Source organism: Coptis chinensis, chromosome 4, assembly GCF_015680905.1.
Source record: "Coptis chinensis isolate HL-2020 chromosome 4, ASM1568090v1, whole genome shotgun sequence".
Lineage (NCBI taxonomy): Eukaryota > Viridiplantae > Streptophyta > Magnoliopsida > Ranunculales > Ranunculaceae > Coptis > Coptis chinensis.
In genome coordinates, this window is record NC_141459.1 from 30,003,293 (window position 1) to 30,021,780 (window position 18,488).

General features: G+C 37.4%; 1 long non-coding RNA gene across 2 annotated transcripts; it reads right to left on the reverse strand.

Annotated features, from left to right (window-relative positions):
• Positions 1-792: 792 nt before the first annotated feature.
• LOC147503127 (uncharacterized) lies at positions 793-17,561 on the reverse strand. Of its 2 annotated transcripts, XR_015220122.1 has the most exons (11): positions 17,368-17,561; positions 16,933-17,072; positions 16,775-16,849; positions 16,568-16,648; positions 16,008-16,074; positions 3,187-3,200; positions 3,026-3,092; positions 2,372-2,488; positions 1,890-1,969; positions 1,328-1,434; positions 793-1,026 (listed from the first exon to the last, which is right to left on the reverse strand). It is a non-coding gene; the product is annotated as an uncharacterized LOC147503127 (long non-coding RNA). The 2 variants fall into 2 exon arrangements; XR_015220123.1 differs by lacking the exons at positions 793-1,026; positions 1,328-1,434; positions 1,890-1,969; ... (1 more) ...; positions 3,026-3,092; positions 3,187-3,200 and adding an exon at positions 15,419-15,916.
• Between the last annotated feature and the right edge of the window lie 927 nt (positions 17,562-18,488).

The following is an 18,488-nucleotide window of genomic DNA, read 5'->3' on the forward strand; positions in this document are numbered from 1 at the left end:
CTAAGAGTACAATGTGTTTTAAGCTATTAAATTTGTACAAGGGGGAGAATGTTAGTTGACCAAGAGTACACTGTGTTTTAAGCTGTTAAATTTGTACAAGGGGGAGAATGTTAGTTGACCATTTATCCTAAATAAAAGTTAGATTGAAGGGAAGATGCTTTACAGTAGTAGAATTTTTTTTTAATAGAGAACCATACCTTTCAGACCAATGCACTTGTTTTTTGTAGACCATGCAATTTATAGAGGTGGACAAAGCGTAACATTATAATTAAAAGTGTAACCCCATGTCAAATGAGTTACTATTACCATAAGTACAAATGAGTTTCATTATAGTGAAGAATTATAACAACTTGAAGTGTTGGTATTGGAAAGTGGAGTATTGTTTGTTGCAAGTACGCCAGTAAGCTTGGAAATGAAAAAAACCCTATGTATTTAATTTGATGAGTCAATTTGGTAGCAGTGACTATTTGTTTTGTTTCTAGTAAAAGACAGTTCAATAAATTTAAGGGCCAACTATAAAATTTAAAAGACATCCTGAATTTTTAAAGTTGTAATAACCTGTTTGATTGGTGGAACAATACTGTATGTAGTGGTTCTTTGTTGGTGAGGGGATAAAGTAGCGTATGATATGAAATAATCAATAATCTATGTATATTTTGGGTGTGTGGGTGTGTGCGGGTGTTTTTATGGTGGGGGGTGGGGGGTTATGAAAGCCTAGAAGAATAAATGAGCAAAACCCATATGCTCATCAAAGTAAAGTACACACAGAAAAGGTACCCTTCGCTAGAAATATTTAAGCAATCATCATTCATTCCTGTGTTTAAGTTAAAGGAATAACGCCAACACCAGATTCAAAACAGAAAGTTCTAAATGCACAGAAAACTGTAAATGTAGACGACTTGAAGAAATAGTAAACTAAAAAGTAGACGTCGCAAGCAAAATGAGTTCCAACTTCGAAGCACGAAATCCCAAATCGTGAAGTAGGAAGGAAATGGCAAGATTGTGTAGTTGCCTAGCACACATGTCCTACATCAGGGATAAGATAGTCATGTGATTTTATGATGATTCATTTTTAAACGATAAACCAAAAAAAACTTGTCTGGATTGGACCAAAGGGTTGAATAAATGCTGACCCACTACTAAACCCTTGATTTTTTAGCTTGGTGGAGTTCATATTCCATATCTTGGCTTGAAACCTCTTTTCCATGTTACTGCATCTTCTAAATCGGTGCCTCCACAATAAGATTCCATATTGTGTATTTAACCGCAATAAGTTTAATGAAGGTGAAACAATATTGTTTTTTAAATAAAGGGAACAGAAGTATACCTCATCAATCACTTCTTTTGTAAGTGTGTCATCAACATCCATAGTAGCTGGGAAAATTTTGTAGATAACAAAAGATTGGTTTTCCTTTGTATACACCTAAATTATCCCTGCAATGCTCAACATTCACAAAAGAGTAAATTTTCACAAATAATGTAACAACATAATCTAGCTACAAAACAAATTAGGAGAAACCCCCCAATGAAAAGAAATTTTATGTGACTAATTTTTAGTGTCAAGGTATACCACGTGGAGATCAATACAATAAGTGGATCCAAAACAAACCCATCAGCCTGTAATTTGAAATAGTTCATGACATGGAAGCAATGATATATATGGCATTATCACAAATCAAAATTTTGGTATAAGAAACATTTCCGTTGTATATATATGGTAAGCACCCCATTGAACAACTTAAACAAAGTGAACTTATTATCTATGGCAAGCACCCCATGAGAAACCCAGTATAACTAACATTCTTGGTCCAAGATTGTATAGCTCCTTGACCAAATTTAAATTCGTAGATAGTGGACTGAAAGACCCAGTGCTAATTTGATTAGCTTACTTGACCCATACATTTTCATCTATTTCACTATGCGCTAAGCATTCTGAAGTGATCACAGGTCTCCCAGCAATAAGCATGACCTAAAACAAAAAAAATAGGCAAAAAGATCGATGATCGAACATTAAAACTCCACATAATAAAAATAGGCAAATAATAAAGGGGGTACTGCAAAGAGGGCATCACAATGGAAAAATTAAATTGAATGGAAAAAAAATTGTTCGGGGTACAAAAGTCATTGTTTTCAATGACAACCCATTCCCAAGGAATTGCTACATCATTTGAACCCTTGATTGTGCATAACTTAAACTTAGGCTCAACGCTCAACTTCAGCCGCAAAGTTCAAAATTTTAAATATATATAGATAAGCTAAACCATGACACTCTCCATATATTTAAATTATGCTAATAGCAAATGAAGTACAACAAAAGGTAAATGGAAAAAGATAATCATTGTTTGTAGTAAAATAACAAAATTGCACTTACCCAGAAAAACAAAAACCCCAAAACCAAACCAATTACCAGAATTGATGGTTTAACTTGATATGATGTTGTGCTGCAATAGTCAATAGGCTGTAATAGGCCAGAGATGGCCACTTAAACCTGAAGAAAGATGTATTCTCCCTTGAAATATCATAGGCAATCAAAAAACTAATAAGAAAAATAACGTAAAATGAAATAACTGATTTAACTTTGAATATCCACCATAATTTCTATTGAAGTTCACTCATTCTATCTATGTTAATTGAAAAAAGTTTGCCGAAACAGAACCAATTACGTGCAAAATAAACGACACAATTCCAAAAAATAATATTTTAGAAAGGAATCCACCAGTCCCCAGCCTTAGCTTGGGAAAATAGTCGAAGCAATCCATTTGCTACAAAAAAACAAAATAACTCCGCCTCTGATATTGCCAACATATTTTTCATAGTGAAATCTACTTAACAAAAGAGAATCATTGGGCAAAAACACAAAAAGAATATACCATACCATTTATGAAGATGAAATCAATGAAATCAATCATGCACGTAACACGAAATATCCTAAAAGTTTAAACACAACTATTGGATTGGATTTCTAAAACAATTAGGAAGATTCTGATAAGAAAAAAGAGAAGGAAATAAAGAAGAAGTTGGTTACCATGTATTGGGCAACTGTTACTTGTTCGTTTGATTCCTTGAGCAAAGATCCCTCAGAGGAGATGATTCTACAGCAGTGCAATCAAATGCAAACATCAATAAAGAAACATAATATAAGACAAACACAACAAAAGTACTAATTTCCAGTAGTTAAATACTAACCTGTTATGTGAAACCTGCATTGCAAAACAAAATTGGATAAGTGAAAGCAATCTACTAGAAAATTGGTATTGAATGGAAAAATATACATATAAACAGAAAATCTTAAACTTGATAAACTTGATCAATACTGAGGTCCTTGCTCCTTAAACCATTTACATGCATGCACATACAGCCACTTCGGCAATAGCCCAACAAAAGGTTACATAAACTAGCATTATATGTTCACACAGAAAAAGAAATTGATAAGCAACAAAAGAATGAATGATTAAAGAATAATATGAACACTTAGGCATACTTCACTATAAAATAGGAAGTTCAGTCGAATTTTCTGAAACAAACAATCAAACAATTCTGACCGTTGCTCTTTTTTGTTTCCTCAATTTGGTAGTATTTTGCTCTTTTTTCAACCCCATCAATTAAAATGAAAGCACAAATTGGTAGTAAAGCTTGCCGGAACACAAAAAGATCTCAGTATCGAAACTAATTGCTTTTTTTTTTTTTTATTAAGGTGGGGAGATGGAACGAAAGGAGAACCAAAGTTTGTTTTTGCAAATTAATTTCTAATCGCGCTGTGCTCAAAACACTGAGAGGTGGAGGGAGAACCCAAAAGGTTTCGAAGTTTTTCACGTAAGTTCCAATTAAATTCTAATCTCAGAGAATGAAAGGTTTCAACACGAAGGGTTACACATTTACGATTTTATTTATTGCCATAATGTCATGTGGAGGCAATTGTGACCCTCGATTTATACCCCTGAAATCGAATCCCAGCCGAGAGTCAAGAAACCGAACAACAAAATAACAGAAAGCTGAGCTGGATGTCTTCAGTCCTTTGACTCTATATGATGCTTATTACCCTCCCTCAAGCTGAAGGGAGATACTATACTCGAACTGTAAGCTTGGAAATTAACTGAAGAAATCGTGAAGTAGATAATCCCTTTGTGAAGACATCAGCAGTTTGATCAGTTGTACATATATACTTAATGTCCAGAAGCTTGTTGATGACCAGTTCTCTGACATAGTGGTAGTCTACCTCTATGTGTTTGGTTCTTGCATGAAAGATAGGATTGCTTGATAAAGAAATGGCACTAATGTTGTCACACCAAAGCACAAGTGGATGCCTAAGTGGTACTTGAAGATCCTTCAGCAAAATGCATAACTAATAAATCTCGACAGCTGTATATGCAAGACTTCTGTATTCGGATTCTGTACTTGATCTTGAAACCGTGGATTATTTCTTTGCACACCATGAAATTAGATTAGAACCAAAGTAAATGCAAAAACCAGTTACAGACCTTCTATCAGTTGGATTTCCTGCCCAATTTGTATCAGAATATGCTGTAATTTGACCTGAACCTTTTTGAAAGTAGATACCCTTATCAATAGTACCTTTAAGATACCTCAACGATCTCTTTACAGTAGCATAATGATTTGTAGTTGGTTGCTGCATATATTGGCAAATTTTATTCACTGAAAATGAGATATCTGGTCTGGTCCACGTGAGATACTGAAGTCCTCCAACAAGTGATCTCTACTCAGTTGGATCTGGAAGAGGATCACCACTATAAGGCCGGATCAAGTTTAATAGATGTTGAGCAGGGTGTTGAACATGGTTTTGCTCCAGTCATTTTTGCTTTCTCCAAAAGATCGTATATATATTTAGTTTGTGACAGAAATAGTCCTTTTGAATCTCTCTTGACCTCCATTCCCAGAAAGAAATAAACTGAGCCAAGATCCTTCATGACAAATGTATGACTAAGTTTATGAATTAAGGAAGAATAATAAATAGATGAGTTCCTTGTAATCAATATATCATCTACATATACCAGAATATATGGTGTAGTATGATCTTGTACTCTGATAAACAGTGAAGGATCTGCCTTTGATGTAACAAAACCATGAGAAACAAGTGCTTTAACCAATTCTTCATACCAAGCACAAGGTGCTTGTTTGAGCCCATATAAGGACCTGTGAAGCTTACATACATGTGTTGGCTTTTCTGCATCCACAAAACCTTGAGGTTGTTGCATATAAACCTCCTTTTTCAAATGTCCATGGAGAAAAGCATTAGTAACATCGAGTTGCCTAATATCCCAATCATGTTGAACAACTAATGATAAAATCATCCTTATAGTAGCTGGTTTTCTAACAGGACTAAAGGTTTCAGTGAAATTGACACCTTTTTCTTGACTAAACCCTCTAGCAACCAATCTTGCCTTATGTTTATCTATGCTCCCATCTGGCTTCTGCTTTAACTTAAAAACCCACTTTGAATCCACTAAATTTTGACTATGATCACAAGGAACTAGACTCCATGTATTAGTCCTCAACAAGGCATTAAATTCTGTTGCCATTGCTTGTCTCTACTGAGAATCTTGTATAGCTTGTTTGAATGTAGTAGGTGTAGGTGGAAGTTTTTGAACTGTAGTGGATAGGGCTAATGGTAAGGGATGTTTAGTGGCCATGCAAGATTAAGGTTTGAATATGTCACCTTTTGATCTTGTTTGCATGACATGATTATTGGAAGAAACACGGGGTGAAGACTCAGGAGATAAGGATGAATTGATCATAGAATTGACTGATGTAGAAGTAGTTAAAGATTGAGTTTGATGATAATGAAAGGATTTTTGGAAAAATTGAAAAGAGTAGGGAATAGAGTAGGGAAAATTACAGAATTCTTGAAAATATTAGACTTAAAAGGAAACTCTGTTTCATTAAAGACAACATGTCGTGAAACAAAAACTTTACCAGTCAAAGGATCTAAACATCTGTAACCTTTATGTTCAAGACTATAACCTAAGAAAACGCAATGCTTACTCCTCATTTCAAACTTGTTATGAGCATAAGGTCTGAGCCAAGGAAAACAGCTACAACCAAAGGATTTAAGAATAGAATAATCAGGGAGAAGTTGAAAAAGATTCTATAAAGGGGAAGTGTTTTTAAGAGAAGGAGTGGGAAGTCTGTTAATGAGATAAATTGATGTTTGAACAATTTCAATCCAGAACTGCATAGGTATATTAGATTGAGCAAAAAGGCTTCTAGTCATTTCTAAAATGTGTTTGTGTTTTCTCTCTACCACTCCATTTTGTTCTAGAGTGTATGCACAAGAAAATTGATGCTTAACACCACATTGTGTTAAATAGGATTGAAAATCATGACTAATGAACTCACCACCACAATCAGTTCTGACACACTTCAATTTCAAATTCAATTAATTTTCAATATACACTTTAAAAGAGACAAAAAGTTTATAGAAATCTGATTTAAGCACAAGAGGAATGATCCAACAAAATCTTGAATAGTCATCAACAATAGTTGCAAAGTATTTACAACCACTCATTGAACATATAGGAGAAGGCCCCCACAAATCAATATGTAAGATTTTCAGAGAAACTGTTGTTTTACCAACTGAAGAAGAAAAAGATAACTTGTGACTTTTTTCTAACTGATAGTCATTACAAAAGGAGGAAGATGCATGAGATTGTTCTACAATCAACTTAATTTGTCTTAGAGCTTGATGTAGAACTTGAGGTGAAGGATGCCCTAGCCTTTGATGCCAGGTAGAATAAGAAGCTTTATGACTGAGAAGTGATGAAGGAGGTAAAGAAGAAGTTGAAATGAAGGTGAATGGATATAGTCCATTTTCAGTTTTACCTCTGAAAAGGATCCTTTGTGAGATATTGTCCTTGGCAACAAAACCATTAGAATAAAAGGTAAGTGAGCAATTGTTATCTGTAACAAACTTATGAACTGATAAAAGATTGTGTGCATGTGATTTGTGGAACATGCAAAATACCATGCATTTTGAAGCAAGATTTTGAATTTCTAGGGTAAACAAATGAAGAGCCTATGTTTTGAATAAGCAAACCTTGATCGCTGCCAACTAACACCTTATCAGTGTCCTGGTAAGAAGATGGTGCAGAGATATTTGAAATATCAGATGTAATATGATGAGATGCTCCAGTATCATCTTACCAAGTAGGTGTAGATCCTGAAGAATATTCATGAGAAGCATAATTTGTTGTTGGTGCATGATAAGCATAATTTGTTGTTGATGCATAAGGAAAATCTAAAGCAAAATGATTCTGAGCCAATCCCTGACTTGCATATGAGAAGTCATCATAATTGACAGAGCTTGAACTTGGTCCACCATGAGACAAATGATCACCATAAGAAGAAAAACCCATATTCCCATCATTCTCATTATAAGCAGAATAAGAACTTGAAGTAGCAGTAGTATGATCATTGTAAGAAAAATTATATCCAGAAGAGTCTGCATTACTGTCAGCAATGTTAGCCATCATAGCTAGCTTGGCTGGAGGAATTCTTCCAACATAAGAATGACTCATTCTGTGATGACAATCAATTGCAAGATGACCTGTCTTCCCCACTACTCTAAAAATCAGTCTAGGCGGGTCTCTAGGTGCTAGGCGGTGCCCAACCGACTCGCCTAGGCCCAAGTCGTTTAAAAAATCGGTAGACCGACTAGGTGGGATAGGCGGGTCTAGGCGGTCTAGTCAAGTTTTTTTTTAATGATTAAATGTCAAAAATTAAAGGCTTGTGCAGGCTTAAGATTTGAATGAGTTTAAAAGACTAAAGTCTAATGTAAATTATATGCCACTATAACAAAGAGTATGTTTTTATATGAAGTCGATATTCTTCAACTATTACGCATTTTTGTAATAAGTATATTTGTTTGTGTTTATTTTTTGAGTTATGGTAAATGATTTTCTTTATTTCTTGTAGTATAGGTGTGTATTACTATATATATTAAGAAAAAAAAAACCGCTTAGCGCCTAGCCCGTCTAGGCACTGCCTAGAAGGCCTAGGCACTAGGCGCTCTCCCACCACTCGACTATCGCCTAGCATTTTTTAGAACACTGGTCTTCCCACATACTTGACAAATAGGTCTGTTACCTTGATTAGAAAATTGACCCCTTGAGCTATTATTTCCACCTCTGTAATTTGGACTATGGCCTCTGTAATTTGAATTGTAACCTCGGAAATTGCCACCATTGAATTGAGAATCCACCATTCTTAAAATTTCCTCTAAAATTTCCACCTCTGTTATTCTGCCAATTGCCTGTATAAGCACCCCTCTGATTTCCATTATGGTTATAATATCCTCCATGATTATTCTGATTATGATAATTGCTTACTGTTGAAAAGGCATGTGAACTTCCATCTTGTATATGCCCAATTTGATCTTCCATTGACAATTCCTCACTAAGCAACAAGGCATGTAACTCATCTGAAGTAACTAGATCCTTTCTAGTTCTGATGGAGGTAGCAAATGGTTTATAATCACTTGTAAGACCAGTAAGAATCTGATACACTAAATCTTGCTCTTGTACAGGAACTCCAGCAGCAGCAAGTTGATCAGCTATCTTCTTTATATTATGAAGATACCGTGTAATAGTTAAATTGCCCTTCTTTTGAGCTTGTAGCTTAGCTTTTAGCTGCATAACATGTGGTGTTGAGATAGTAGAGAATCTAGTCTCTAATATTTTCCAGAGTTCATGAGCAGTCGACACTCCCACTACATAGGGTAGTAATCACTTGACAATGTGGCATTTAGCCAAATCAACAGAGTTTGATCCCTTCTCACCCAATCACAATATAAAGGATTAACCTGATTACTTTCATTGCCCATATCATCTCTCAAGTATTCTTTAGGACACTTTTCTTTACCAGTTACCAAATTTGTAAGATTAAAATGTCTCAATATTGGTCTAAAACATGATTTCCATTGTAAATAATTTTCTCTATCAAGTTTCACAGTAACAAGATTAGAAATATTCTGAAAAGATAAATTTTGAAACAAACTCACTAAAGATGATGTGTCTTGAGTAACTGCCATTGAACCAATAACTGGAGAAAACCCAGTGTGAAAATGCTGAGCCATCATTGAAGCACTAGAAACTTGTGAATTTGGTGGAATCACTGGTGGAATTCGATCATTTACACCATTTGCACCACCATTTAGGTTGGTTTCTTGATTCATGGTTGAGTTTGAAATTGATATTTGATGATGATTTTGAGTTGAAACTTGATTATTTCTTGTCATTTGAAGAATTTTTTTGGATCTATTTGATACCGTAAGGTAATTGAATGCTCCTAATTGAATGCTCCGATACCATAAAGATGTTCTTATTCAAGAACAGAAATGAAAGAAGAAGAAGAGGATTAACCTCAAAACATAAAACTGAAATTTATTTCTCTGAAATGATTCTTGTAATACATTCATCTATATATACTCTAATTCTACGATCTAACTAACTATTGCTGAGTAGGATGAGATGTGTCAGAAAACGGTTACAACAAAACAACAGAAAGCTGAGCTGGATGTTGTTGGGGTTTATACCAATACCAATCGATTCCCCCACTACACAGATAACTTGTATTTGAATACAATTCAACTCCAGACAAATTCTAAATATCAACTACAACCTATACTAACATGCTGAACTCGCTAAACAATTATTAACAACAAATAATAATGTAAAGCAGTAAAAGCAAACCACAACACAAAGATTTACCGTGGTTCGGCCAATGGTGCCTACTTCCACAAGAGCTCGTCTTTATATAAAGTGGGAAGGAGGATTACAATCTCTCCTTTCAGTCTCTCACCTTACTAGATCACTCTTATCTCTTTACAGGGTTGTATCTCTGTAAATGTTATCTCTCTCAATCTTGATAGCTTTCAAGATTGGGTTTTCTCTCTCTGGTTGTTTGCTTGCATTAGTCCAGGTTTTCCAAAACCTTGATTTTGTTTTTATAGGAAAAAACAAATTTCGCGGTTACTGTAGCGAAGCCCACGAAATTAGACTTGGGAGTAGGTCGCGCTCGGGTCAAGACCAATCTGAGCGCGGGTTGCGCTGAAAGTACTGGAGGTCTTCTACGGCATGGGCACGGGTCGCGCCTTGGTCAAGGCCAATCTGAGCGCGGGTCACGCTCTGACATCTCAACGCAGAATGAATTCCTTTCCTCCTCATGTGAGGGATAAATCTAACAATCTCCCCCTCCCAAACAGTGAGGGGGGCTTCCTCCATGCAATTTCCAAATCAACAGGAGGAGTGTGCTACCATTCCGGCAATAGCACAACAAACATCAAACTTACCTTTTGGTAAGACTTTGGTCATCATATCCGACCCGTTCTTGTCGGTATGGATCTTCTCGATACACAAATGCTTGTCTTCAAGTACTTCTCTAATCCAATGATAACGCATGTGTATGTGCTTAGATCTAGAATGGAAACTCGGATTCTTGCTCAAATGGATGGCGCTCTGACTGTCACATAGAACTACAAATTGTTTCTGTTTTATCCCTAGTTCGTCGAAGAACCTCTTCATCCATAGCAACTCTATACAACACTCAGTGGATGCAATATACTTGGCTTCTGTAGTGGAGAGGGCAATACACTTTTGCAACTTTGATTGCCAAGAAATTGCTCCTCCTGCAAAAGTAACTAGATAACCGGAGGTTGACTTCATCGAGTCAACATCACCTGCCATGTTTGCATCAGTGTAGCCTTCAAGTAAGGGCTTATTTCCACCAAAACACAAACATGATTTGGAAGTACCACTGAGATATCTCAATATCCACTTAACACCTTCCCAATGCTCCTTACCCGGATTTGACATAAAGCGGCTTACAATGCCCATGGCGAAAGCTATATCCAGTCGTGTACACACCATTGCGTACATCAAGCTGCCCACTGTGGATGCATAAGGAATTTTTTTCATCTGACTCTGCTCATGCTCACCCTTTGGACACATGTCTTTGGTCATGCAGAACTGGCCACCAAGCGGACAACTGACTGGCTTCGCTTGATCCATGTTGAATCTCTTCAACACCTTCTCAATGTAGCTTTCTTAAGAAAGCCACAACTTCCCACTCTTTCTATCACGAGTGATCTGCATCCCAATTATCTGCTTTGCTTGACCCAAATCCTTCATCTCAAAGGACTTACTCAAGTCTTTCTTCAGCTTGGATATCTTGTTGATGTTTGGGCCAACTATCAACATATCATCCACATATAACAATAGCACTATGAAATCCCCATCTGAAAATCTCTGAACAAACACACAATGATCGGAAGCAGACTTCTTGTATCCTTGCTTTGCCATAAAGGAATCAAACTTTATGTACCACTATCTTGGTGCTTGCTTCAACCCATACAAGCTCTTTATCAGCTTGGATACTAGGTGCTCCTTGCCTTTGACCTCAAATCCCTCTGGCTGGTCCATGTAGACATTTTCTTCAAGGTCTCCATGAAGAAAAGCTGTCTTAACATCTAGCTGCTCAACCTCTAGGTTCATATTTGCGGTCATACCCAATATCACCCGGATAGAAGTCATCTTCACTACAAGAGAGAAAATCTCATCAAAGTCAATCCTTTTCCTTTGACCAAATCCTTTCACAACAAGGCGAGCTTTGTGTCTTGGGTGAGGATTGTTCTCCTCATGCTTGACTTTGTATATCCACTTATTCTTGAGAATTTTTCGTCCTTACGGTTTCTCAACTAACTCATAAGTGTGATTCTTATGCAAAGAATCTATCTCGTCATGCATGGCCTTCAACCACTTTTCTTTGTCTGTACCTTCAAGTGCCTCTTGATAGTACATAGGTTCTCCACCATCCGATAGTAGCACATGCATATATGGTGGATACCTGGTTGAAGCTAGTCTCTCTCTGTTTGACCTCCTTGCCCCATCTGCTGGTGCCTCAGGAGGATGCACTTCTGCTTGCTCTGGTGGTGGTCCATGCATCTCAGCTGCATCTTCTATACCAATAGGTTCTATCCCATCATGAGCAATAGGATTCTCATCATGAGCTTCAAACTCATGGTTCTCTGTATTCTCAATGCCTTCTGCACGTTCCACAGTAGGAACTTCTGGTTCTGAATCAACAAGATCATTAGTAAAAGCCTGTAGCTTCTCACATTCTTCAAAGTCTGCTATGGTTTGGTCTTCCAAGAATACAACATCTCGACTTCAGATTACCTTCTTGTTAATTGGATCATAGAGTTTGTAACCAAACTTTTCATCTCCATAACCCAGAAAAATGCACTGCTTGGCTTTGTCATCAAGTTTGGATCTCTCATCCTTCGGAATATGCACAAATGCCCTGTACCCAAATACCCTAAAGTATCCATAATCAACATCTCTGCCTGACCATACTCTTTCTGGATAATCACTATTTAGAGGCTTTGACAGCGATAGGTTGATCACATGCACGGTCAGACGCATTGCTTACCCAAGAGGTTCTAGGTAGCTTAGAGTGAGACAGCATGCATCTCATCCTCTATACAATGGTACGGTTTATTCTCTCTGCTATTCCATTCTGTTGTGGTGTCTTGGGAACTATCTGCTCATGACGAATCTCATGACTCTGGCAATACTCTTCAAACGACCCAATCTACTCACCCCCATTATCTGAGCGAATACATTTCAACAACTTCCCAGTCTCTCTTTCCACCATGCTATGGAATTTCTCAAACACGCCAAGTACTTCATCCTTGGTCTTCAAACTATGGCCCATATCTTTCTTGATGCATCATCAATGAAGGTCATGAAGTATGAAGCTCCCCCATGGGACTTCACTTTTATAGGACCACATAAGTCTGTATGCACTAATTCAAGGACATTATCCTTTCTGTGAGACGGGAATCTTTAGAAAGACACATTGTGTTGCTTTCCTACCAAACAGTGAGTACATGTATTTAAATGTGTACCTTTAATGTCTCACAAAATCTTTTGCTTAGCAAGAACTTCTATCCCTTTTATACCCATATGACACAGTCTCTTATGCCACAGTTCGGAGGAAGCTTCTTCTTCTGCCGCATTTACTTATGCTTTACACAAACTAGCTTGTGTTTTGTAAAGAGAGCAAGTTTTCTTTCCTCTGCCTGCTACAATGGAACCTCTGCTCAGTTTCCATACCCTGTTACCAAACGAGTTTACAAAGCCATCGTCATCTAATTTTCCATTCGAAATTAGGCTTAACCGTATGTCAGGGACATGTCTTACATCTTTGAGTGTCAAGGTGTAGCCGACATTGGTTTCTACATGAACATCTCCAATGCCTATAATCTTCGAGACACCACTGTTACCCATCCTCACTTCACCATATTCACCACAGCTATAGGTAGTGAAGAAGAATCCCCGCGATTAATGACATGATAGGATGCTCCCAGATCTATCACCCACTCAGATCCCGACATGACGTACTAAGACAACACACACTACAACCGACGACCTGATTCCCACTAGATCGTCGAGTAGTGCGCAGAGTATCTCTGCGCTTTTTCCTCGTGTTTCCGTTCCTCGCACCATGTCTTCATGTACCGCGCTTATTCCTCTCATCCCTCTTCGGTGTTCTTTTTATGTTTTACTCATATCCGAAGTGGCCCTTTGTGGCCTGGTGGGTTTGCAATAGTAACATTGCCTCTACGCCTTAGGAGTTTTAGCTTCACCCCTAGATTTACTTTTGTCATCACCTCTAGAACGAGATGGTTTTATGCTTTTACCTCTCCCCCGTTTCTCTGTGAAAAGGATCTCTGAGTGAGAGGAGCTGCCTTTTGAACTCCTTCTAGTCTCCTCATTCAACAAAGACATGGTAGCCATCTCCATGGTAACAATTTCATCCTTGGCTGCTCCGTTTAGAGAGACTGCTAATGTCTCCCAACTTTCGGGTAGAGAGCCTAATAGAAACAAAGCCTCAACTTCGTCTCCCAAATCAATCTTCATCAAATGCATCTGATTGATGGTATTCTGTAATTTGTTAAGATGCTCAGACATTGAAAAACCTTCTTGGTACTTCATGTTGGCAAACTTCTTAACGACCAGCACTTTGTTTCCACCCGACTTCCTCTCATAAAAGTCTTCGAGTTTCTTCCTCAAACTGAAGGTTGTAGTCTCTTGGGACACATGGTGAAAGACACTGTCGTCAATCCACTGTCGAATGTATCCAATCGCTTTTCTGTCAAGCTTTTTCCACTCAACCTCATCAATCTTTTCTAGTTTTACTCCCCCATTCTCAATGGGTAGTGCCAAGTCCTTGCAGTATAACAAGTCTTCCATTTTGGCTTTCCAGATGGTGTAGTTCTTCCTATTCAGACTCGTCATGTAAGTGTTCATGGACTTGTCCATCTCTACAAGTTATTTAAACTCAAATCTTCTCTCAGGAGTTTTGTCAAACACCTTCCAACCAAGATTTGGATAACACCCTAGGCTAATCTAACCAAGGCTCCGATACCACTTGTTGGGATTTATACCAATACCAATCAATTCCCCCACTACACAGATAATTTGTATTTAAATACAATTCAACTCCAGACAAATTCCAAATATCAACTACAACATATACTAACATGCCCAACTCGCTAAACAACTATTAACAACAAATAATAATGTAAAGCAGTAAAAACAAACCACAACACAAAGATTTATTGTGGTTCGGCCAATGGTGCCTACTTTCACAAGAGCTCGTCTTTATATAAAGTGGGAAGGAAGATTACGATCTCTCCTTTCAGTCTCTCACTTTACTAGATCACTCTTATCTCTTTACAGGGTTGTATCTCTGTAAAGGTTATCTCTCTCAATCTTGATAGCTTTCAAGATTGGGTTTTCTCTCTCTGGTTGGTTGCTTGCATTAGTCCAGGTTTTCCAAAACCTTGATTTTGTTTTTTATAAAAAAAAAATTTCAGCGATTCTTGTAAGCAAAGCCCACAAAATTAGACTTGGTGGTGCGGCGCTTCGAAGTCAAGACTAATCTGGCGAGGTTGCGCTGAAAGTACCTAAGTCTTCTACGGCATGGTGGGCGAATTCCTCTCTCGACATCTCAACGCAGAATTCTTTTGACTCTGTATGATGCTTATCATAGCAAAGGGTATGCCGAGGAAGATGTTACAACTTACAACTTCGTTACACTCCATGCCTCGGACGCTGCTTATTGCACAATCAGTATCAGTATATGATCTTTAGAAAAGGACGTAATAACTGTCACAACAGATCACGGAGGCTTTTTATTTTAAGAAGCAAATACAAAGATTCCACTTGTTTGTGCTGCTCGTTGTAGGACCTGTCAAAAGAATATAAGGGAAGCAATGAAGCAGGACCACGTACAGGCCACGATGCAAACTGACCCGGCTTACTTATCATTTGATCATTATCGTGTGTTCTCAAGCTAGTCCATGTATAAGGGCATCTCCAATGGAGAGTGTAAATCTCCACCTCCACATAGGTTCCATGTAGGCGCCACTAGGATTTTACACTCTTATTTTTAAAGTAATAAAGATACACCTCATGGCTCTTCCAATGGTGGTGTGGAAATAAGAGTAAAACGACAGACGTTAACCGTTGCAAGTTTGCAAAAGTAAAATTTAAATAGAGAATCGCACGTCACTTCAACTATCGTCCGTATTTCAAAAATTTGAAAACAAACGTAGCGACGGTCATGGCCCGTCGCAAATGAAATATTTTAACTTCCCACGTCTGTTGAAGTGACGTCCGGACTTAAAAAACCCACAAACGACATTTAAAGCTACGTCCGTGTTTCTTATTAGCTAATAACATGAGAGGGGAATTTCCACCAAATTTTAACAACTAATAGCTATTGTATACGGTTTACCCCCTCCATTGGAAGGAGTTTTTTCAAAATAGGAGTGTAAATTTCACACATTATACGCTTTACACTCTCCATTGGAGATGCCCTAACCATCCAAAGAACTCTGAAACAAACCCAGACATTTTTCATCAATTCATTATTCATCTGTCCATAGTTTCCATAGTTAGATAAGAGATGGAGGTTCGATCTTTTACCTGAAGAGACATGATCTTACATATGCAGTAGAACCATCTGTCTCAATGTGTAATAGTTGCACATGAGCTGTATCAATTTAGCAACAGAAAGAAGATATATCCATTCAGAAAGCTTATATGCAAAGATCAGAACATATGTGCAATCCATAGAGAAGTTGAACTTCGGGTACAATTGCCAGTTTGGTAAGAAAGGTAGAATATTTGGATATCGCCACAAATGCCATTTACGACCCATTCAATTTTGTTTGTCTGGTTAAATTTTAACAGCTTCATGCTTCTTGTATGTATACAAGACCACATGCTGCAAGGGATATATTATCAAAAAAAAAACATGCTGCAAGGGAAGAGAGAAGAGGAGGAGAGGACTCAAAATAGAGTGAAATGGGTTATCAGCAAGCCGCTGAGCAAACGGTTGGATGGGTTTATGATAATTTTTTACAATCACATAATTGATAAGCCACACAATGATCACGAACTTGGGTAATGAATCTAGCATTAGCAAAGATGTAGATCAAAAGAAGACGATACGTCTAATTAGTTGTTATATCAAGATGAAGAACCTGATGATCTTGACCAATGTCAACCATCCACCAGGTACAACTCTTTTCGTCCTCAACCCGTGGTCCAGTAAAAGAGGTGCCCTGCGGATTATCAAGTTTATTAAGATTGTTATTTAAAGAAAATAAATGCATTTTTTTCGTTTGGGCTAGCAAAAGAATCTCAAATCTGGATCTAACAAATTTGTGCATTGACAATAACTTTCACACCTGGTATGTCCTCGAGACTAAAGCCTTGGGGTCGGTATACCTCGAAACAGGGCTGCTAGCTGTCACAAATATTTTCTGCAAAATAAAAACTGAGATAATTAAACGTAGAATGGTTGTAACAGTCAGATTGGTATATGGAGTGCACGAGTTGGGTTTACCTTTGCCAGAACAGGGTTCACCCACTGATGTTCGCCATATGACGTTCCCGCGAAATATATAACTCCAATGTTGTCACCGTCACATATGTACTGGGTACTGGAGTCCCTTAAAACTAGACGCCCTATGCTGATATCTTACACTGCAATTTGAAGTTAAGCAGTATGTTTTAACAACCATGACATGTACCAAAGTCCAGATCTTTTAACCTAGAGTCCTAGACGGCGTCAGGTATAGTATATTTAATTGTTCATTACAAGTGAAACAAATCTCAAATATATATGTTTTCACTTTAGATACAACGTCTAATAAATTAAACAACTATAGGATGAATCATGAATACTCTAGATAAGAATCTGATAACACAATTTAGATTTACATTAAGATGTCGAAGGGGATCATTGGTATTGAAGTTTGCTTAAAATAATGTTAATTACCTAAAAGCAAACTAAACCATCATTAAAGAAATAGCTGCATAAGGAAGATGGAGCTGGATACACGACTTAGGTATGTGGGATGAAACAACACTAAGTCCGAACAGAATTTAGAAGAGATAGAGGTCACTTTCTAGACTTGATGGTGCTAGCAGAGGTAAATGGATAAAATTTTCGGCAACAATAAGGTACAAACATTAAATATATACAGGTTAGAAACGCTACAAAAATACAGGCAAGCTATTGGATGCATGATCATTCATGCAACAGACTACATAAATCAAGGTTGAGACCAACACCGACTAAGAGGTCAATTTTATAATAAAAAATCGAGAAACTGATCCAAAGGCATTACAGACAATTATTTTGATCGTATTAAGGTCCACACTTACCATTAAAATTGATCAAACAAAAGAGAAAAGTTGATAAGAGAAAACAAGTGAACAACACGGAATGTAAAACTGGTTGATGCTTACATGCAGGCATTTCCAGGGGAAATTTTTCCATATTCACGATAATGAATGGCCTCCATCACCTGTTGAAAGCTTAAAATGAAATCTCACCGAAAAGGAAAAGGAAGATAACAGATGCACAGCTTCGATAGAAATGTAGGATTTTATCGATATCTCATGCATGATTCCTATGATATATACAATTACGTTATACCACATGCATAAAATAAATAAGCCGAAAAACAAAGATCGTACCTTGGTCACGACTTTCAATTTGAAGTTCCAAGCTTTGATCTACAGGAGAAGATGTTCTTGACACACTCAAGATCTTCTTCTTCTTAACTTTGCTTGAGTCAAGTTCCAACCACGAACGGGAAGCAACCTTTTTTTTTTCACGAACCAAGAACCAAGAACCGACAATGGCTAGGAAGATACCACCTATGGAATCTCCACAAATTCATGGGCTTCTACTTTAGAAAATGTTGGAGGTTGCCATTAAAGGAGAGAGAGCTTTTCTTGTTGTTCGATTATTAATATGTGAGAGGTGGGGGTCTATTTATAGAGGTTCCCACCTCCTCAATATTGGATAGGATAGAGTCCTATACTCATCTAATATCGATAGGATAGAGTTATATACTCATCTAATATCCGATAGGATAGTCCTATACTCAT